The sequence below is a fragment of the Parasteatoda tepidariorum genome, chromosome 2 (assembly GCF_043381705.1).
Source record: "Parasteatoda tepidariorum isolate YZ-2023 chromosome 2, CAS_Ptep_4.0, whole genome shotgun sequence".
Lineage (NCBI taxonomy): Eukaryota > Metazoa > Arthropoda > Arachnida > Araneae > Theridiidae > Parasteatoda > Parasteatoda tepidariorum.
The window spans coordinates 94,956,507-94,980,075 of NC_092205.1; the positions used below are offsets into that span (position 1 = coordinate 94,956,507).

The window sequence follows — 23,569 nt, forward strand, 5'->3', positions numbered from 1 at the left end:
CCAAAATAAGGTTTCCTGTTTAATCTAGATAATGATTCATCCCGAGAACCAAAATAAGGTTTATTGTTTAATCCAGATAATAGTTCAATCCTAGCACCAAAATAAGGTTCCCTGTTTAATCTAGATAATGGTTCAATCCTAGCACCAAAATAAGGCTTATTGTTTAATCCAGATAATGGTTCAATAAGGTTTCATGTTTATGCAAGGACAGGTTTATTATTTTTTTTTTCAAACAACTAAAAACCGAATACTTTCTCTGAATTTAAAAAAGCTGTTTTTTGATATCATAAATTGACCAAAGCGATATTTTTTTTAAATCTAAAATAACCAAAAAGCCTTCTTGTTAAATAGTTTTAGCATAAATTTAAATCGAAACTTACATTTCGTAACCAAATTTGACAGTAATCAAAAAATGTAAAATTTCGAATCGCGTTTCTAGAAATAAACTATTCAAGAAACTAAAGAGTTACGAAAACAGCAACAATTTTCTAAACTAATTCCAGCTTTCGGCAAAAGTAACGAAAACTCGAACTGTCTGCCCACTTAAATGTCGACTGAAATTGTTAGTAATACGACAAACATCGATCTGATTTAGAGTATCTTAGTTTAGACTTTATCGATTGTTTAAAAGTCACTTTGATCCTTTGAACATTGAGACACTTTAATTTGACACTTTTATAGTCTTTTTTATTTGGAAAAAGCTATATTTTTAGAAATTGAAAGTAAGTTAAATTTCCCTACAGACATGACAGTAAAATATTTATGCATTAAAAAATTATTTATAAATTTATGTATTTTTTCGTCTGTCGCACCCTTCTTAATATTTTAATTGATTAACTTTCAGTGATAACTTAAATAATTACAGAATAAGTTTAAATTATTTTTTCAGTTTTTTAATTAGATTTTTATGGTGCCTACGAAAAAAAATCTTTTTTCTTTAAACTGTTATACAATTTAAGAGGAAATATGAAGCTTGAGATATTTTAAATGTTTTTCATAAATAATTAGTTTTGAGCCGTGATGGCTTCAGGAGATAGAGCGTTCGCCTTCCAATGAGGTTCGAATCCCAGTGAAGACTGGTTGATACGAATTCCGCACCCGGCTTCCACCGACCTCAGTCCTGACGTAAAATATACTCAGTGGTAGACGGATCATAGGTTAGAGTCACCTTACCGTTTGTGGTTTTCCTCTCCATGTAACGTAAATGCGGGTTAGTTCCATCATAAAGTCCTTCACGAAGGCAAATTTCTCCAAATACTTAATTCAGGAGTTCCCTTGTCTTCTGGATTGGGTTCAAAATCATAAAGCTACGGAGTTGAACATAAGTAGATGTAAACTCGAAAAATTGGGTTATTATCCAAATTATTATCCAAATACTTAATTCAGGAGTTCCCTTGTCTTCTGGATTGGGTTCAAAATTATAAAGCTACGGAGTTGAACATAAGTAGGTGTAAACTCGAAAAATTGGGTCGGTTGTTTAACAATGGGTATAAAAATTAGTTTTAATAATTTTCTCAGGAAATTATCAACGCAAAAGAGTTATGAATTAAAAATATTATTGTGTATTGAAGGAATAACACAAGAAACTGAAGCAAAAGAATTTCACAACTGCTTTCATTTAATTTAAGCTGTTTTCATTTACTCAAAAATTATGATTAAATCAGTTCATCGTATTGTGAAGTTAGACATTTTTATTTTCATTAGAAATCATTCAGTAAATGGAAATGATAAGTATGAATTTCATACNATAATATCAACGAATAAATACGGATCATGGGCTAGAGTCACCTTTCCGTCAGTCTAACCGTTTGTGGTTTTCCTCTCAATGTAACGTAAATGCGGGTTAGTTCCATCAAAATGTCCTTCACGAAGGCAAATTTCTCCAAATACTTAATTCAGGAGTTCCCTTGTCTTCTGGATTGGGTTCAAAATTATAAAGCTACGGAGTTGAACATAAGTAGGTGTAAACCCGAAAAATTGGGTCGGTTGTTTAACAATGGGTATAAAAAAATAGTTTTAATAATTTAATCAGGAAATGATCAACGCAAAAGAGTTATGGATTAAAAATATTATTGTGTATTGTATGAATAACACAAGAAAATGAAGCAAAAGAATTTCACAACTGCTTTCATTTAATTTAAGCTGTTTTCATTTACTTCAAAAATTATAATTATATCAGTTCATCGTATTGTGAAGTTAGACATTTTTATTTATATTAGAAATCATTCAGTAAATGGAAATAAGTATGAATTTCATACTATGCACTGTAAAATATTCCAGATCAAATTACGGTAAAAAGAACTGGCACTCAGCGTACCGGCACTTTTCACCATAAACAAAGTTACTTTACAAAGTTAATAGTTTGATTTTTATTAATCAAATAATAATTGAACTCAAAAAACGGTGTATATTCATGACTCTCTAAGCACTTGTGAGTAGATTATTTTAACTTTCACTCAAAAATAATAACAATCACAAATTTTCTCTTCAATTTTAAAATTTAGCATTCGCATGGTTATTAACAATGTCAAATAATAATGTTTTTTTGTTATTGTTTAATATAATAATAACAATCACAAATTTTTCTCTATAATTTTTAAATTTAGCATTCTTATGTTTATTAACAATGTGAAATAATAATGTTCTTTTATTATTATTATTTAATATAATACTAACAATAATAAAGACAATAATAATAACAATCACAAATTTTCTGTTTAATTTATAAATTTAGCATTATGTTTATTAACAATGTCAACTAACAATGTTCTTTTATTATTGTTTGAATTCTGACAAAAAAATATACCAAATCAGTAATAACATGGCAGAATGAATTACATTTTCAATTTTTTTCCAAATAATAACGTAATTTTAAACTTATAGGTAATTTATGCCCCTTTTAAGAGTATTTCAGGTAGGAAAAGTAATTACAAAATAATAGTTATTGCCAAATATGTGAAGAGCAATTTCATTTCTTTCATTAAATTATCCATATTTTGTGAAAGTAAGTTATTACATTTTGTGGACTGCTCTTCGAGAAGACTGCACTTCGTAAGCTGGAAGTTATATTTTATTCAACCGGAACTAGTAATTACAAAAAAGTTGGGAATAAATACAAAATGATTTATTATTAACCATCACTAATTAAAGAATCAGTTAACATTTATAATAATCTTGTTATTCTATATAATATGTGACGCTTAATCCTTTAAAAATCTAAATATTTAAAAAAGAAAACAAATTAAGTTTACATTTTAAAAAAAATTCTGTAACGCTTAATGATTTGAAATATCACGCAATAATCTGTGACTGATCTTGTGACTATTTTTATCACATATATCTAAATATAGAATCATTTAACATTTATGACAATCTTGTTATTTTACATAATATCAATTGCTTAATCCTTTAAAAATCATAATTTTAAAAGGATTAAGCTTAAAGGAAGTCTAATTTTAAAAGAAAATTGTTTTTATAATTCATATACACTGTATGAATTATAAAAACATGAAAAACCTTCGTTGTCGCGTGCAGTTTATTATACTAAAGATCGTATTTCAAAACATAAAAGGACACTAATAAGTTTATATTACGAAGCCAAACAATAATAAACCTTTTTTTCACATATTTACATCATCCCATATGCAGCTATTAATAATTCATTAACTACCATGTTTTTATAATTCATATACACTGTATTCACTACTCATATATTAGTGTATTGTGCTAATGATTGCATTTCAAAATATGAAAGAACAGTACTAATAAGTTTATATTACGAAGCTAAACATTTAAAAAAACCTTTTTTTCACATATTTAACCTCATCCAATATGCATATATTAATAATTCATTAACGTCCATGTTTTTATAATTCATATACACTGTCTACATTCCATTCACTAATTATTAATAATGAAAACTTGCAAGAGCAGCCAATTACTAGGCTAAATTAGAACCCAGAATGCATATTCATAAGCTTCAAAATGAGACTCATAAGCCAACTTGGAAAAAGATTCCTGTCGATTAAATTTGTTTCAGGTATCTGCAAGATTATTACTTCCTCTTCCACGTGCCTTTCAGTTACGAAAAATGGCGATGAATTTTCCAAAAAGGTGATTAAGCAACTTTCGGAACGACGCATATCAGAATAATAGCAACAGTTTTGGTTTAACAGCCATCTTGTTAACGAAATCCATGTGAGGATGAAAGTTTGCGGATGATGTTCTTTATTAAAGAATTTTTTAATTTTACTGCAGATTGAATGGATGTTTTTTTTAGTTCTTGCATAAAATGTGATAGTTGTCGCGGAAACACGCAAAAATACAATTTCAAAACTCTTCTCACTTAGTTGAAGTATTTGATTTGGAATGGAGAATGAAAATTTTCATGATTTTAAATTATTTCGTCATTAGGAATTTTAAATAGGCAGTACTTTACACATTAAGAACTTTTTTTTAAGTATGTGCTTAAGAAGTGTAAATTTATGAAACGAAACTTCTTCGATTGGCATTTTAATACATCAGTTACTGTGAATGAACGAAATTGGTGGTCGTTGACTTCCACCTGTGNACTTTTACTGCAGATTGAATGGATGTTTTTTTCAGTTCTTGCATAAAATGTGATAGTTGTCGCGGAAACACGCAAAAATACAATTTCAAAACTCTTTTCACTTAGTTGAAGTATTTGATTTGGAATGGAGAATGTAAATTTTCATGATTTTAAATTATTTCGTCATTAGGAATTTTAAATAGGCAGTACTTTACACATTAAGAACTTTTTTTTTAAGTATGTGCTTAAGAAGTGTAAGTGGTCTCGTCTTAAATTTATGAAACGAAACTTCTTCGATTTACATTTTAATACATCAGTTACTGTGAATGACCAAAATAGGTGGTCGTTGACTTCCACCTGTGAATGTTGACAATCACATAACTTTGGTAAATGTCCAAAATATATATTAGGTCTAGTTAACAGGGTGCGTAGCCTAATCTTTCAACAAAAAATAAGCACCTTTTAAGTACTTTTTAAGCACTCTCATAATTAGTTTCTGACAAAGAACTCGTTTCTTGACTATATTAGCCGTTATAAAATGATCGGGAGATTTTTCGGTTTTTAAAAATGAGGGTGGAAATGAAGCCTGAAATAGAGAATATCTTGCGAAATGCAGCAGAGTTACACGTGCGAGTGCTAGAATCTCACCCAACTCAGCTCAGTAGACATTCCACACGCGGACTCGCAAGTATTTCATCAAGCCTGTAAAATGATTGCCGCTTTCATACGCTATGGACCGACGTAAGGCCGAAATGAATTGTGGTTGAATGAAACGTGAAAATGTTGAACAGAACAATGTGAAAAGCACGCTTTTGCATATTAAGTGCCGAAAATCGACAGGGTAAAGAAGGGAAAAAAATCAAGCACTTTTTAAAAGCACCCCATGTAAAAAGCACCTTTAAGGGATTTTAAAAAAACGAAAATTCGAAAGAAGCACCTTTAAGCACTTTTTAAAAACGCTACGCACCATGAGTTAAGTGCCACTGCCCGGTATGCCCTACAATGTAGGGCCTACATCAATGTTTTTTTAAGGTCAAGTCTTTTAAGGCCTAATCTATCCTCAGCAGATATTAAAAATATCGAATAAATTAATATCAAATGGGATTTAGCAAACATTTCAGACATTCGCCAAAGCGACTATGTGATTGTTTTTCATTGAAGGAATATATACAACGACTATCAGTGTTCGGGAAAACTATATTTTCTTTGTAGTTAACTACAACTTTATTTTCAAATGCAGTGACTAACAACTTTTTTTCGAAAAATAGTCACTACTTCCCTATTTTTTAGAAGATAAATTTAACTGGTGAACTTATATTTCCCCAACATTCAAAATGATTTTCGAAAAAAATAATTGGCTTGGTTAAATATGGGGAGATATTAAGAAGTTTTTATTCATGTTTACACGAAATTGTTTTTATTCTAAAAAGCACTTTTTACGATCAAGGTCTTTTAACTTTCAAAACTCTATTCTTTTCTCTACAGTGATTTAAGAAATGGTTGAAAATTATCAATTATTTGTGATTTAAGCGATCGATTCTTTTCTTATATCCTCCAAGATATAATGTGCAGTGAGGAAAATAAAAAACAAACCAGCCTGTGAAACTTTTGATCTAATTATACTCACGTTCTAATTAATTTATGCAGACGATATTTTTTAAGTTACGAAAACAGACACAAAAACGTACTTTATAGTTCCTGTTAAATCGAATTTTAAAAAAGTCAGACAATTAAAATTAGATTTCTCAGGAACAGCTAGACCGATTTCGCATTGATTTTTCCGAGCATCAGACGTAGATCTTAATAACGCTCGGCCACTGAGGCATTCTCACTGCGAACGTTGACGGGCCCGCGAAGGATTTGCACCAATCAGATTCGAATTTTTTTTTTTTTGCGTTTGAACTTTGTTTCCTTATTTACCTAACGTTAAAAGTAGTTGCCAGGAATCGCTATACATTATTGTTTTTTTTTTCTTGTATCGCGCTACTTCTTTTGAAAAGTAGCGCGCCAAACTATAAACTACGGAAAAAGTCGGGACTACATACAGTAGTTTCGCTACTTGTAGCGCGCTACTTTCGACCACTGATTGCAAGCTACTACGAATAAGATAGAAGAACCCTATGTGAAAAACGGAGAGGAAACAAATGATTCCGTAGTTCAGTGTTTCCCAAAGTCTAGTACACGTACCCCCAGGGGTACGGGAACAGTTTAGCGGGGGTACGCGTTCTTATGCGAAATATCTTGCAACAAACGAAAATTCAAAAAAATTTCATTTAAAAACAAAGCTAGCCATGAAAATTTACTATCACGTATTTTTCTAATGGTTTTTTTTTTTTACAGAGTTAACAGTTAATAATTAGTGGTGTCAACAACCAGTTGCGATTTTTAACTTTTTTATAGTAAAAAATACATTCATTTTTTTATTAGTGGTACACAGCGTTACGAAAACTTTAGAAAGGGTACACAAAAGTCATAAGTTTGGGAAACATTGCCATAGAGAAGCCAAAAAATTCATCCTGAAAAAATCGCGACATCGAGAAAGAGTAAGCAAAACAAAGGATTCTCCTATGAAGGCAAAAATCGTATCACACCGATATAGAAACTATTATGTCCTACAAGAAATTCAAAATATTACTGAGATTTTTTTTCCCCTCCTATTATCTCTCAGCGTGTTTTTCTACTATTTATAGTTGCAAACTGGAAAATATTTTCTAACCTTTTAAAGTGAAAAGCTACAATGTCAAGTTATTGAACAGTAAGAAAAAAAATATGACAGTTTACCAGGGTAGGCATATTGTCTGAAAGAAACTTATTTTGTTTGGAGGAAATCTATTTTTGTCAGAACACTGGAAAAAAGCTGGAAGAATATAGACAAAACGGAAAAAACTAGACGAAATGGAATAAACTAAAAACGGTCAACACTGTTGTTTAGCTATAAGTATTATAAGAAACGGTTACATTTTAACAAATTAAATTTAATATAGTCAGGTCAATAATCATTTATTTCTCTAATAATTTAGTTATGCTTGTGAAATTATTTAAAAATTCTTGAGAATAAAGATCTATATATTGAATAAATAATCAAAAAGAAAGCAATGAATGAAAAAAAAATTGTACTAGTATTTTCAATTAAACTTTTTTTTGATTTAAAATAAAAGTGAATTCAGCAACAAAGAAATATGCTTCGCTGATAACCGTTCGCAACTTTTATACCCGTTCTTTTTTATTTCTGCGCAAACTGTTATTCAGCAAATTTTATTTACGTTCAAAATAAGCATACACCAAAACCACGTTCTGAATTAGACTTGATTCTTCACACTTTCGAAATAATTAGTAGTCTTTCTTTGGTTAATAGGTTTTCAATTGATGATGATGAACTTAATTCATAAAATCGGAGCCCGGTAAAGAATTATATTCTATCCTAGTTTCACAATATTTAGATAACACTTGAAAAACCAGTGTCCAATTTTCGGAAGAATTAGCCAAAATGAGTAATCACCAGTGAATTTTCAAAACACTTAATCTGAAAATAAAAAATTATTAAATGCAATTTAAAAAGAAAATTAGTCACAGAGTGAACATCAAAAATTTTTTTTTTTGGATCGCAAAATTGTTATTTTCAATCATAATAAGATAGGTGAGATCACTCAAATTTGCAGTTGATAATGCGCAATCAAAGTAATCGACTTTAATCATGAACAGTGTGAACGAATTAGTTGTCGAATTTATTTTTAAATGCACTAAAACCAAGTTCTAAAATAGACATGATTCTTCAATTTTTCAAAATAGTTAGTAGGCTTCCTTTGGTAAATAGGTTTTCAATTGATGATGATGAACTTAATTCATAAAATCGGGACTAGGTTGAGAATTATAAGCCTGTTTTCGGAATATTTAGATAACACTTGAAAAACCAGTGTCCAATTTTCGGAAGAATTAGCCAAAATGAGTAATCATCAGTAAATTTTCGAAACATTCAATCTGAAAATGAAAAATTATTAAATACAATTTAAAAAGAAAATTAGTCACAGAGTGAACAACATCATCATTTCTTTTGATCGCAAAATTGTTATTTTCAATCATAAAAAGATAGGTCAGATCACTCAAATTTGCAGTTGATAATGCGTAATCAGAGTAATCGGTTTTAATCATGAATAGCGTGAACGAATTAATTGTCAAATTCATATTGAAATGCATCTGGAATAAACTTAGAAATACAAGCGGTAAATTAATATTAACATAAATTGTAATATATAAAAAAAAATGGGTATTTTAGTCGCATGAATTTTAATAGCACTCTATACAACACGAGCAGTGGTAATAAGTAGAGCACTACAAATAGTGAAACTACTACTTTTTTTCGTAATTTGTAGTGTTTTTTAAAGTTAGTTTAAAAACGGAACACGGTTCTAACGCTACTAATTTTTCAAATGGGTGCAAATCTGCGCAGGTTCATCAATGGATACAATGAAAATGCAGCTGAACGTTAACGGGAATTACGCATCTAGACTCGCGTCCAACTAATATTAAAACTAGTCATTACGAAAAATAGATAATTAATCACTTCAAGTCACACTTTTAACATGTGACTGCACACTTCGGAAACATTGATGTTATTTAAAAAGAAAGGAACGTATTTTCGATGTGCACTTTTAGAAATTTCTCGGAAAAAAATGATTCAATAACAATTTAATGAATGGTTATTTTACCTTATTTAATCAAAGCAGTCAAATAACCGTAAATAAAAGGGTAATCAAACTGTTAAGTTTGAAAAACACGGTTTATTAACTGCTTTCACCTGATACGGTTAAACAACCAGAATTTTATCGCACCCACTAGAACCACCTAATGAAGTAACTTTAGTTCTTTGCAACTGCGTACATATCATAGGCTTATCTTTAAATCTCAGGACCGGCAGAACTGGAGTTCGAGTCCTAGTGTTGACACCACAGTATTTCCTCCATTCCCTTCAACACATGAAGAATTTCAAGTGTCTGGCACCAGGGCCGGATTAACCTATAGGCACACTAGGCACGTGCCTAGGGCCTACGAAATTCAGGGGCCTACGAAAAACTTGGGAGAAAAAAATTTATTGACCAAAATAATTTAGCTTTAAAAACAACAAGTGTATTTTGCACAAAATTATGAAGATACAAATAAAAATATAATATTTTTCGGTAATAAATTATTTTGCAGAATCTTATGATCTAATATATTACTTTTTTGCGATTTTTGGATTCAACGAAATCTTGTATTATGCTGTCGAATTCCAAACTACGCAAAATGTCGTATTCAATAGACATAAGTGCGAGCGATGCCAAACGATCTTGATTCATTGTTGAACGCAAATAATTTTTTATCAATTTTAATCTGGAGAAAGATCTTTCTCCTTCTGCATTTGATCCAAGAATCGACAAATATATTCTTAATGCAATGTGAACGTTAGGAAAAGTATTCACAAGTTTATCTTTAATTTGAGCCTTCAACATTTCTTGTGCAGATTTATGTTCATACAAATTTGAAAATAGTAAAAATTCATCTACAAAGTTTTCCTCTAAATCGGATGAATAAATTTTCACCAAATTTTGCGCTTTTAGTTTAATCTCAGATTCTGACTAATTATTGTGAACAAGAAAACCGAAATTATCGTACAAATCACTGTAAGCTTTACGCCTTTTAGTCATTTAGTCATTGTAAATTATTGTATTTAGTCATTGTAAATTACGCCTTTTAGTCATTGTAAATTAAAATCCATATTAATAAAAATGTAAAAAAAAATATGCAAGAAAATTTTAGCATATATTTTGAAAAAAGGGGAGGAGGGGGGGGGAGGGCCCAAAAACGGCTATGCCTAGGCTCTGTCTGGCACTCTTCAATGCCCATTACCTTACGAAACGCCAAGCTCCTATGTCTTGTTAAATAATAAATTTTTTTTACGCTTTTGAAAAATGCTAGTTGTAAATGGTTAAAAAACTGTGTAGTTTTGTGTTCACGGTTTTATAACCATACTTTTTGTAAATGCTTTCAAAAACCATAAAGAAAAAAAAAGCGCTCCTTATAGTAAACTTTACGGTTAATCCGATGGTGCCAGTCATTTTATCATAATTTTAGAATGAAAATTTTTGCAGTGTGCTTAATTCTTTTGAGGAATGAAAAGAGCATTAAACAATTAAAAAAAATTGCAAGTGTTTGATAATTTCGCATTAAATACTCGCTGACGAAAGAGGCATAAAAAGTTGAATATTAAATAAACAAATTCGAAAAAATTTTTAGAGTAACAAATTGTCTGATCTAAACATGAATAAATATTTGTAAAAAAAATCTTCATGTTTAATGTACGACAATTTTTTATTCCAAACTATTTTGAAAATTTGTGCAAATTAATTCTTCCATCAAAGTTCGGGTCCTTAAAGTAGTAAAGTAGTGTTAGTCACTACATTTAAAAAAAAATAGTTCTTGTTAACTATATTTGTAACGATGTAGTTGTAGTTAAATACATTTGTACCAATGCGGTTGTAGTTAACTACATTTGTAACAATGTAGTTGTACAAAATACTAAATAATACTACAAAAAATAATATAATTCTTCCGACCACTGAACACGAGTACAGAATTTCTCAAGTCATTAATTATTTTAAACCTACTTTTTCATCTTTTTTTAAGAAAACTGACACTTAATACCACACAATGTTCTAAGTCAATAATGGGAATGAAACAAGACGGAAAACAATTAATTAAAAATAAAGATTTATTTCTCAGTTTAAATGCTTTTCGAGTCAGTAAATTAATTATTAACGGAGGAATTTTTTTCCTAGTATTTAAAGGAGCGGGCTACGTACCATAACAAAAAATAAATAAACACTAATATTAAGGAACAATAAGATGAATTTGGAGAACAAAAATTCCCGTTTACTTTTTTTTTCATCTTTGTAATAATAAGTCATTTGCAGCCATTAGCCTGGATAAGAGCGCCATTTATTTGAAAGATAACAAAAAAATGGCGCAGTTATACCACTCCAAATTTTTTTTGTTGTTCCTGGCTAATTTAATGGAAGAACTACTGTTATTCTAGAAAAATGTTTGAGTTATGTTAAAGGATTTTTAATAATGTTTTAACGGCAAGACATTACTCATACCTTGTTTTATTTACCAACATTTTATGAGGAAAAAAATTGTGACATAAAACAGAGAACAACATACGGTTTATTTCGTGAATTTTAATTCGTTTATTTCTTGGATATTGAAAAAAGGAATTTTTTTTTTCCAACGAAGTTATCGCAAATAAAATAATTAAATTCTAAAGAAAAATGTTTTAGACTTTTATGTGAGAAAACTGTTTGTTTATACATTTACGACTTTTAGACATTTTAAAAGCCAACGGATATTCTTAACTTAAATTATTCATATCAATTTAATTAACGTTTTTAGAGTTCGGAAAAAATATCTAAGTAAATTTCTTTCATACTTGATACTTCTTTTGTAAATAATATTCAATTCGATTCAATATATTACTTATTAGAACGCATGAATTTATTGCGTCGGGACAAAGTAAATATAACTGAAAATAGTTTACTTATTGAAAATCATAATGTGATATTATGTATAATTTTTCCTCCTTTTCCCTTCTTNTTTTTGTTGCCATAGAATTATAGCATAAGCAATTATTAAGGGAAAAAAACCAAAAACCTAATCTGGAAAATTTTAATGGAAATTTGGTGTCTTTAGGCCTAAAATTTTCAGGTTTCTTGACACACTGAGAAAAAAAGAATGGTCAACACTACAAGAATAAGACAAAATTTAACGTGTTTCAGGCTCTGTGAAAGCATCAAAAAGCTTGATAATTTTTATGGTGTATCAAGATAATTTAAATGAATAATTATTTATTTAAATTTTTGTTGCCATAGAATTATAGCATAAGCAATTATTAAGGGAAAAAAACCAAAAACCTAATCTGGAAAATTTTAATGGAAATTTGGTGTCTTTAGGCCTAAAATTTTCAGGTTTCTTGACACACTGAGAAAAAAAGAATGGTCAACACTACAAGAATAAGACAAAATTTAACGTGTTTCAGGCTCTGTGAAAGCATCAAAAAGCTTGATAATTTTTATGGTGTATCAAGATAATTTAAATGAATAATTATTTATTTAAATTCTTGTTGCCATAGAATTATAGCATAAGCAATTATTAAGGGAAAAAAACCAAAAACCTTATCTGGAAAATTTTAATGGAAATTTGGTGTCTTTAGGCCTAAAATTTTCAGGTTTCTTGACACACTGAGAAAAAAAGAATGGTCAACACTACAAGAATAAGACAAAATTTAACGTGTTTCAGGCTCTGTGAAAGCATCAAAAAGCTTGATAATTTTTATGGTGCATCAAGATAATTTAAATTATTTAATATTTATTTAAATTTTCATTGCCATAGAATTATAGCATAAGCAATTATTAAGGGAAAAAAACCAAAAACCTTATCTGGAAAATTTTAATGGAAACCTGGAAATTTGGTGTCTTTAAGCCTGAAATTTTCAGGTTTTTTGATACACTCAGAAAAAAAAAACAGTTAAAACTAACAGAATAAGATATAATTTAACGTGTTGCAGACTCTGTGAGAGCACCAAAAAGCTTGGTAACTTTTACCGGTGTGCTTTGGCAATGATTTTGGTAAAATTAGCAGTAAAATATGGTTTTATAATATGTAATCAAATTTGGTGATTTTATTATGATACTTCAGACAAAAGTTTAGAGAGTGGCATAAAAACGATTTATTCGATAATATATTCTTTCCAATTCTGTATTTTTTTAAACGTATGGTAATTAGAACTATGATTTTGAAAACCAGAACTTCCTGTAAGAACTGAACCAAATGAAAGAAAAAATTACCAAATGAATAGTTTAAATAGCTTTTACTTTGGTTTTATTACCAGAATCACGTTTTTTTCCAACCAGCAATGTCTTTACCATATAGTATGGTGCTTTTACCAAAACTTTGTTGTCCGTCTAAACCAGGCACTGGTTTTAATGATCGAATTACATCATCAGACGATGTTTGGGTTTTTCTTGGAAATAAAAGGAAAAAAAAAATCGAATTTTAAAATGTGCTTTGCAGCAACTGTTCTTTCAGTCCGTTATGTAAGGAAAGGTGAATGTGAGAAAATTAACTAAACGTCCTGACAAAAAGGAAAAAAAAAAGACAAATGTTTAGGGTGAGAATTAATTTTTTCTTTTTGTGAAAAATATTTTTTTCTCGGAAATGTGCGCCTTTTACAAGACAATAAAATTTAAAAAAAACTTCAAAATGGAACACTACTCGAAAAAATAAAACGTAAATAAAAAGTAAAATGTTCTTTCTGAATTCGAATGCACAATAATGTATTATGACCGAGTGTCAAAAACAATTCTTTTTAAGAGTACGTATAAAATAAAATAGAATGTTATAATTTCTACAATTACACACTAGGACACGCTGACAAGAATAAAAAAAAAAGAAACACCGGTTTAGGTGAGAAAACAAAATTGAATATTCCTTTTGCTTTTCCCCCATCTTGCTCACTTTTCCCCTTATTTTATTCCTTTTAGGGAAAAGAGAGGGTAAGAAGTGGAATTTTTATATGAAAAACGATTTTGCCCCGAAGGCGAAATTTTCCCTCCGCGTCATTATCACTGCAGGTTGCGGTTTAAGTGTTTCTGGAAAACATGTTATTGTGAAAGAGACATAGTTTGTTAAGTCATTTTAATATTGAGTTTCTTTGTTCTTGGCGAACATTTTCTTAAGCACATCGTTTTATATGTTGTTTGTTTTGCTTTTATTGTAATGAAGATAACTCAGATAATCATTACTTGATTTAAAGACATAATTTGACACTTAAGGGCTTTCAAAAATAGCGCATGATATTGCGCAAAGCGTTGTTGTAAGTTAAAGCGAAATTTACTAATTATGTCAACAACTTAAAAAGAAAGAAAAAAAAAAGAAAATATAAATATTATTTTAACTTACTTCTGCTTATGCATATAGTTTCACTTCCGTTTATTAAAAAAAAATGGAGTAGCAATATTACCGTAAATGACCAAAATCAAGAGAATGTCGACTTTCATTGGTGAATGTCCGAAATATTTGTAATACCCGATTTGATATAAATTTATTCGTTGATATTATTATATTGATTTGATTTTTAATATCTGCTGAGGATAGATTAGGAGAAACATTTATGTTCGCAGTACTGGTTGAATGCATGTTGGGCAGTGGCACTTAATCTTAAAAACATTGATGTAGGACATACCGGGCAGTGGCACTGAAATCTAAAAAGACATCAGTGTAGGGTATACCGGGCAAATGTATATCGGGTAGTGGCACTTAAGCATGTATTTTGAACATTTACCAAAGCGACTATGTGATTGTCAACATTCACCGGTGGAAGTCAACAACCGCCCATTTCTGCCATTCACAGTAACAGCAACAAATGAACGCTTACAAAGTAAAGGTTTCTACGAGATTTAGCGCATCTCATGGCTCTCTAAAGGTGCATTGTGGAACCGTAGGGTTCCATAGAAGGAACACGTGACTATACAAATTTGGAACTTTTTTTTTTTTAACCATTTATGATTTTTTCAAAATTGTGATTAAGTTTTTGTTTGATTACTAATTTATTATTTGTTTCATTAACTTGCCTAGAATTTTTTTTAATGAACTTGCCCTTGGAGACATTTATTTTTATGACAATACATTGAATAAATCATGAAAGGACATGCAAGTATAAAAATTGCATGGGTATTTCTCATGGAACATTTAAATAAATTTTTTTCCGTAGAATGTTTCAATTCAAATTTTCCTGTTTACCATTCTTAACGAGCAATAAAAGCTCTTTTACATTTTCATTTCTACGAAAACCAAAATTCAGCTTCATCTTTAGCTTTTGCATACACCGAAAACTAATTAAAAGTCACTCTGACCTAATGAAATGAATAATACTATTAAAATATAATTTTAATAGTATTATTGGTAACGTTCTTCACATTAAATGTTTTTCAAAATAATTCGTAGTCTTCCTTGAGATATAATTACCATCCGTACCATAACAATCGATTATAAAAAAAGAACAAACATTTTTCTCCCATGCAAAACAAAAATTAATAAATTAAATTTATTTAATGAATTAATATTTGAAAAAACTGTATTAACATCATCCACTACAAGTTTAAAAAAAATTTATTTGAACTTGAGTGGAAGAATAAAAAGATTATAAATTGATATTGAAAATTTGAACAAGATATAGGAAGAGTGTGAACTAATAGTTGGAATTGAAAAACAAGATATAGGAAGAGTGTGAACTAAGAGTAGGAATTGAAAAACAAGATATCGTGGTGTAATAGTTTTTTGAAATTCTAAAAAGAACTTAAAAATAAAATGGGGGAAAAAAATAAATAGCTTTGCGATAAAGTTTCAAACCACAAGAACGTATGCTTAATTCCGCAAATACCTCCGCAAATCCATACAAAATACTCCGACTGCAAAGTTTTAAATATTGTTTGAAAACTGTATTTGTTTCAAAACACATGTTTTTACTTCAAATATGAGGTAATCTAACTTGCGTAAAAGTAAAAATAAAGTAGAGAAGTAAATAAATTAGAAAAAAAAATCTTATCCTTTTTCGCAACGCTCTTTTAAAGATCCCTATTAAGGGTAATGAAGTGGATAACAACTTCTCATCCCGTAATTATTAAGATTAATGACTTTAACTTCCAACTCTTTTTTAAATAATATTAAATCTGTTCATCGATAAACATAACCGTGTCGCAACAACGGTAGCGGAATGTTTACACACAAAGTTTCTTCGCCAATGTCTTCGAATATAGAGAGAAGAAAAAAATAATAGAAAACTCGCAGCATCTCATTAGCTTCTTATCTGTCGATGACACAAAAAAGAATAAACGAAGCAGGCGACATTTTTGGCAAAGAAAAATGAAACCGAACAAGAATCATCATTGCTGCTATTCATCGAACCATTGGATACGGTCGCCAAGAATTCCCTTATCCACGCCACAAACATCCCCACTCACCGCCGTTTTTCCCTAAAACCCTTCACATGGATTTCCTATAAGTCCTCATGAAGGGATCATTAAGAAAGAAGGAAGCAGAAAAAAAAAGAAGAGGGCGACACCTCAATTCAATGGATTGAATTAGAAGGGAAGGACCCCAATATTCTTATGTTTGGCCAAAGACAGACGGAAAAGCGGAGAGATTATTTGCCAAAAGCTGATGGGCAACATGTGTTGTCGTGGAAGCTCATAAAGTTGGATTGTTGATTGTGAGGCTCTCGGGAACTGAAATTAGCCCCTTCGTGATGGAATGCCTGTCGATAACGGTGGCAAATTTTTGACACAACTACAAAAAGGAGCTGTGCGATATTTATTATTTGCGGATGCCGCCTTATCTGTTATTGGTTTCTTATAAACCAAATATAGATCTTTAAGGGAGTCTTTTTCAAAAAGCACTTATCTAATTTTTCAGATTATTAACATTTTATAGCTCTTACGAAATTGCTGCTTTTAGAATTTTTTTCCTTCTTCCTTCCAAATACTATGATTACTGTGTAACATAACACAATAGCTTAAGGGTGTAGCATTTTGAATTGCATAGTAGAACAAACTACTTAAGGGAAGGAAAAGATGTTTGAGCAAATTTGAGATCAGATTTGGAGTAATAGAAACATCAGAAGATTGTTAGATCAATTTTAAAATTAAAAACTGCCGCACTCAAGGGCATGATAATATTGGTGGAAGAGCATGTAAATGATATTTGAGTGAATTTATTAAGGATGATTCAAGAGTATATACAAATTTCATAAAACTGTACATAGAACTATTTTGCGTTTGAGAACTGCCCTATTAATTTCAAGAACATGTTACTTAATTAAAAAAAATTATTAAATGATATTTGATGAATTTATCACGAATGGTTCAAGAGTATATACAAACATCACAAAACTGTACATAGAACTATTTTGCGTTTGAGAACTGCACTTTATAAGAAAGCTCAACATAATTTCAGGAACATGTAACTTAATGAAAATTTTTTTTTTTAAATGATATCTATTTGAGAACAGATTTACAGTAATAAAAATATTAGAAAACTGTTAGATGAATGCCTTTTTACGATTAAAAATTGCCGCTCTCAAGTGCTAAGTAATATTAATGGAAGAACATGTAAATGATATTTGAGTGAATTTCTGATTGAATGATTCAAGAGTATATACAAATACATATCATAAAACTATTTTGCGGTTGAGAATTGCCCTATATAAGAACGCCTAACATAATTTCAAGAACATGTTACTTCATGAAAAAAATTGTTAAATGATATATGAGTGAATTGGAGAACAGATTTAAAGTAATAAAAGCATCAGAAAACTGTTAGACGAATGCTTTTTTTAAGATTAAAAACTGCCACAGTCAAGAGCATGATAATATTAGTGCAAGAACATATAAATGATATTTGAGTGAATTTCTCAAGATTGATTCAAGAGTATATACAAAGTTTCTTTCTAATTCAACGTACTTGTTGCCCCCTCAAGCAATATTGAAAGAAAAACGTTAGTTAATTTTGTAGATATGAGAAATTTGAAAAATAAACAGTCTCTTGTTTATAATTTAGTGTTTTTACCACATTTCTGATAAATCTTCAATAATATTAATATAATACCTTAAATTGAAAAGGGTATAAGTAATAGATTTTAACTTGAAATTTACTTTAGAAAACTCAAATATTTAATGACACGGCCAAATGCAATTTCTTTACCGCTGCAAAATTCTCAAATTCCTTAGAATTCTTTGAAAGATTATAACCTTAATTGAATTTTAGAAATAAATCAAGGAATATGTTCGAAATTAAGTAAGTGCATTCGAAATAAATTAAGTCTTTTCTCTGTCGCCGATGACTTAAATTTAATCAAGTCAAGTAGAAAAGACAGTGAAAATGAATGCAAATGTGGCGGAAATTATCAACACTTATGCAAATGTTTACGCTTCATTCTCGCCAAAGAATAAATGACACGGCGAAGTGAAGTGAACTAATTCCGACCAATGACGAGGTCAGATAAACGGTCTTTTCATTTCAAGATGGTGGTTTTTGACATTTAAAGGGATAAGTCACGCAGAAAATAAACTAAAGTCCTCGCAACATTCTCTTGAAAGGGTAACTCGAAACTGTTCGTTCGACTAGTTGGCGAGTTGTTATTTTTGCCGCCAAGGGGAGAATACACAGGGGAGCCAGCTTACCATCGTTTGTAAAATTATATCGCATTAGTTTGTCAAAGAGATAGATTTCATGTATGTGCCCTTTGATCAAATATGAAATCGTTTCATTTCCTGGTTTAAAATAACAACAATAGACAGATCTTAAATAATGGATCAAAGTAATTAAATATAATAGGTAACGTTCAATTTATTCGAATTCACGTGCAATTTTATTGATTTTAAAATTTATGGTTACTGACATCTAAAACTATAATAAATAATTACATGCATGCCTTATTATTTTTTATCATGAAATAGTTGTATAATGAGCAACTTGTAAACTATTATATTTTCCGAATAAAAAGCAAAACATTTTTAAACATTATTTTAATCAAAAATGATGAAATTGACAGGAGAAAGAACTCTATTTAGAAACTTGACTATTCTGTAAAAACTCATTTTTTTATTTTCCATTTTAATTTCATATTTCAGTTAAAATATGGTATTATAATGCACTTCGGCGTCGATAAGATATTTCTGAAGAATTATTGTAAGTTAAGCTAAATTTGACTGTTTATTTTAAAATTTTTAGGCGAAACAACAAAACAAATTATCTCAAATAATTTAGCATAAGGAGTAGCCAAACATTAAAAAAAAATTTAAATGTACAAATATATTATTTATTCAGAAATGTTTAATTTTTCATTAAACTTTTTTTGATCTAAATACAAGAGCTTTGTTTAAAATTATAATGCTCTTTGGCGTCTTTAAGATATATCTGTAGAACTATTGTAAGTTGAGCTAAATTTGATGGTTTATTTTAGCATTTTTTGGGCGAAACAACAAGACAAACTATCTCAAATAATTTAGAAGAAATAGTAGATAGACATTAAAAAAAGTTTTAAATACAGAAATGTATTATTTATTTAGAAAAATTTAGCTCTTCCTTAAAATTTTTTAATCCAAATACAGCAAGAGTTTTCTTTAAAATTAAAAAAAAAAATGTGCGTATGTCATTAGAGATACAAAAAAAATCGTTAAAATTTTACATTATTTCGTGAGAAACTTTTTGATTGAATGTACTAATAATAGGTTAAATTGCATAACTTTTGTTCGCAAATTCAATATTTTAAATCGAAATGAAAAAAAAGAAAATGTAATATACTTGTATTGAATCCAATTGTATTGAATTATTGGATTCAATACAATTGGATTAATTGTATTGAATCCAATAATACAATTTCAATTATTTCAATTTCGAATTTAATTCGAAATTGAAATCAATTTCGAAATTATATAATATTATATAAATGTTAATATTATTATAAATTTCTTTTCTTTTCCTTCCATTTTATCCAACACCTAGGAGCAAAATACTATGACAATATGAGTTTGTTAATAAATCACACATTGATAACAACAGGCTTAGGTCGTAACTGCCACTTACGAATTTAATAATTATTTTTCGAGGATTCAAAAAAAAAAAATAAATTAAAATTTTTTCACAGTCGCAGTTTATTTTGCAAGCGAAATGGTACTTTGGAATTATGCCGTCGACCTGTCAACGTTCGTGAAAATGAGCAAATCGTTTGGGGTCATCATAATGAAAAGCAATTTCCAAAATAAACATTCTAAATACATTAAATTTATCAAGGAATAATAATAATAAAATGATAATACCAAAAAAAAATTAAGTGTAAAAATACATAATAAAAAAGTGTAATAAAATGAATAAAAACAAAGTAAAAACTTCTATTTTTTTTAAAAATAAATTACACATTGAATTATTCTTGAATCTAACCATATTATATTATTATAAATAATTTCGGAGGGCAAAAAACTTGGATATCTTTTAAAGCGCAAACAAGTCATTATACTTGTGCCGCATAAATCCGTTTACATGCGATTCGATTTTGCCAAACCCCAAAATCGTTAATATGATAAAATTTGCGGTTATTGGAGCAGAAACTACTTTTTGGCGATAATATCGAGTTTGGCGGAAATGGTCGATGGGATAGTTTCAAAGTACCAAAATATGAAACTAGCTTAAAAATAGTTTTTTTTTCTTTCTTTTTTTGGAAAATTATATTTCCTTTAAATTTAATGATAAGGAATAACAGAAGAAATGATCGCGGAGGATCCTGATAAACTTCAACCCACATAAAAATGTCTTCTTATGTATTTTAAACTAATTGCCTAATAACTCTCTTCACAAAAGTCAAGATCCACCTTGATTAATGTCTTCACTATCTGTCGTGTTTATTTTTTATTTAAAAATCATGTATTTTGAGAAAAAAATTTCTTACCATAAAAATGTTGCTGAAGTGTCATACAAATATCATTGCATTAAAAAAAAATATTTAATATCATTTCAACTCACTTTTGTGGCAAATTTTTAGACATTCTGCTTCATTCAAAATCTGAAAATAAAAATTAAAAGAATTATATATCAAAGAAAACTATTCAATATATTGTAATTAAAATAGAGTGAATAAAAACTAATTTTTTTGAATGAGTAAATTATACAGAGTGTGACAGATTATACAGTAAATTATACAGAGTGTGAGTGTACAGAAATGACTGAAAAATCAATACAGATAGAAACGTACACTCTGCTAAGTTAACCAGATACTTTCCCCACCAAATTTAAATTAGTTCTATAATTTATCAACAGACGGAGCTACTGACTGGAAAAAAAACTACATAACTCTATGTGTTCGTCTAAACCTTGGCCAAAGAATACTTGTTCTTGCTTTTTGTTCGCCAAGGTCTAAACTATATATATCATCATCGTAACTGAAATATTTGAACGGATGTCTACAAAATTAAATAGTAGTCCGCACAAAGTTGTTAATTTTCAAACTGTTGAGTTCCAGTTTCTTTTAAGTGAGAGTTTAGGTCATTCAAAAGTAGTATAATTAATTTGCAGAATGAAATTTGTTGTTTTTTATTCTATATATATTTTTAGAATTAATAACGAGAATAACGTGGGTTTGTTGCTATCTGAGGCTCATGCCTCTATCTAGAATAATTTTATGTCGCTTTTTTTGCAAAAGACAATGAAAGACAACGAATTAAAACATATTTTTGCCACAGTTATTCCGGGAGGTGGTGGGTTCGATGCCCTCTGGCCGAAGACTCCCCGTGTAGTAAATAGGGACTAATGCACGTAAAATCTGTCGAGTCTCAGAGTCCCCCATGTTCCCATAACAAATCATACCTCCGGGGTTACTGATCCAGGAGTTTCCTTGTCTTCTGGATTGGTTCAAAATTACTAGGCTACGGAGTTGAACATTAGTAGTCGTAAACCCAAAATTGGGTCGGTTGGTCAACGACGGTTATAAAATAAAAATAAAATAGTTATTTAGATAATACTTTTATGGATAGCGCGAAGTTGCAAGGATATTATTATTCATAACGTGAAAGCTAGAATGAGAAGATGTGAGAGTGCTTTACGAAGTAAAGATTATATAATTTTTTTCTCTGCAAAAATTTAAAAAAATCACATTTTGTTAATAAATATGTTTTCATTCAAGCAATTTGTTTTTCCGTTGAAATGCAATGCTTGCAATGATTACATTAAAATCAACTGCCGTAGTAAACTGCTATCTCCACTGAGAATTCCGTTCTATTTGTACGAATATAAAATCATTTTTAGCCATTTTTAGTATACTTGAAAAGCATAGTTTCATCTAAGTGAAGTAAAAATAATTCAAATTGTTACAAAATTTAAAGAAAGAAAATAATACACTGAATAGTTTGCATAAACTACAAACTGATGAACAGTGTTAGTCGAGGCGGTTTCAAAAATGACACCAAAATACAAAACAATCGATTTCATAAAGTAAAGAAACTACTTTGTTACAAATTAATGATTTTGTTTCGTGAAAGATAAAGTTCAAAAATTGTATCTCGAAGTTATTAACGGAAGAGCATTAAGGGGAGCCTTTTTGAACTATTGAACCAGTTCCTAAAAGTTTTTTGCTCCAATAAAAAATACCTTTTATTGATCACTATAATAAATAGATGCTTTTTTAAAGATCTATTATATTCTTCGGGTTGTTTGAATGTCAAAGTAAATAGCTTCGCCATAGCAACACAATGTTTTTGGGATTTAGATATGGTGCATTTTAATCGTTTTGATCAAGATATTTGAAACTATATGGAACTAGTATCGGAAAAGTGATTTGGGGTGTCCTTAATCGTATATATAGCATCTAACAATGCTAGCAAAGCTAAAAAACACATTAGGCAATATAAGCGAATGAGAAAAATAGTTAGATAATGGATATTGTTCTTTTAAGGATATCATTTATTGTATTGATCATGATCGGTTAATGTTGAGTTATTGTAGGTTAATAGATCATTAGTTGTACTTTATTTACCATTGTGAAAATATTTGATCAAAGCTCAAGTTAGGTATTTAAGTGCTGTTATTAAAGCGAAGATAATTAAATACGTGTTCCGTTAATTAGTTTATAAGTTTCTTTCACTTCTAATTTTTTTTAATACAAAATTGAAATATCGAAGTTAATATAAACCTGTTGGAAAACTCGTTCTTAGTAAGGGGTGGAAAAAGTATATAATCAAGAAACCGTTTTAGATCAAGTCTTTGTTACTGTGAATGAGCGAAATTGGTGATTGTTGACTTTCACCGATGAATGTTAACAATCACATAGTCTCTTTGGTAAATGTCCGAAATATATACTAGGTCTAGTTAAGTGCCACTGCCCGGTATGCATTTGCCCGGTATGCCCTACATCAATGCTATTTTAAGAGCATGTGCCACTGTCCA

The 23,569-nt window shown here is 29.5% G+C and overlaps 1 protein-coding gene across 1 annotated transcript in view; it reads right to left on the bottom strand.

The window, feature by feature from the left end:
* Positions 1 to 23,569, bottom strand: part of LOC107440417 (uncharacterized) — a 574,971-nt gene that overhangs the window by 267,275 nt on the left and 284,127 nt on the right. Inside the window, exon 4 of the mRNA XM_071177030.1 lies at positions 21,155 to 21,194. The gene's annotated coding sequence lies outside the window, so the exon portion shown is untranslated. The remainder of the gene's footprint in view (positions 1 to 21,154; positions 21,195 to 23,569) is intronic.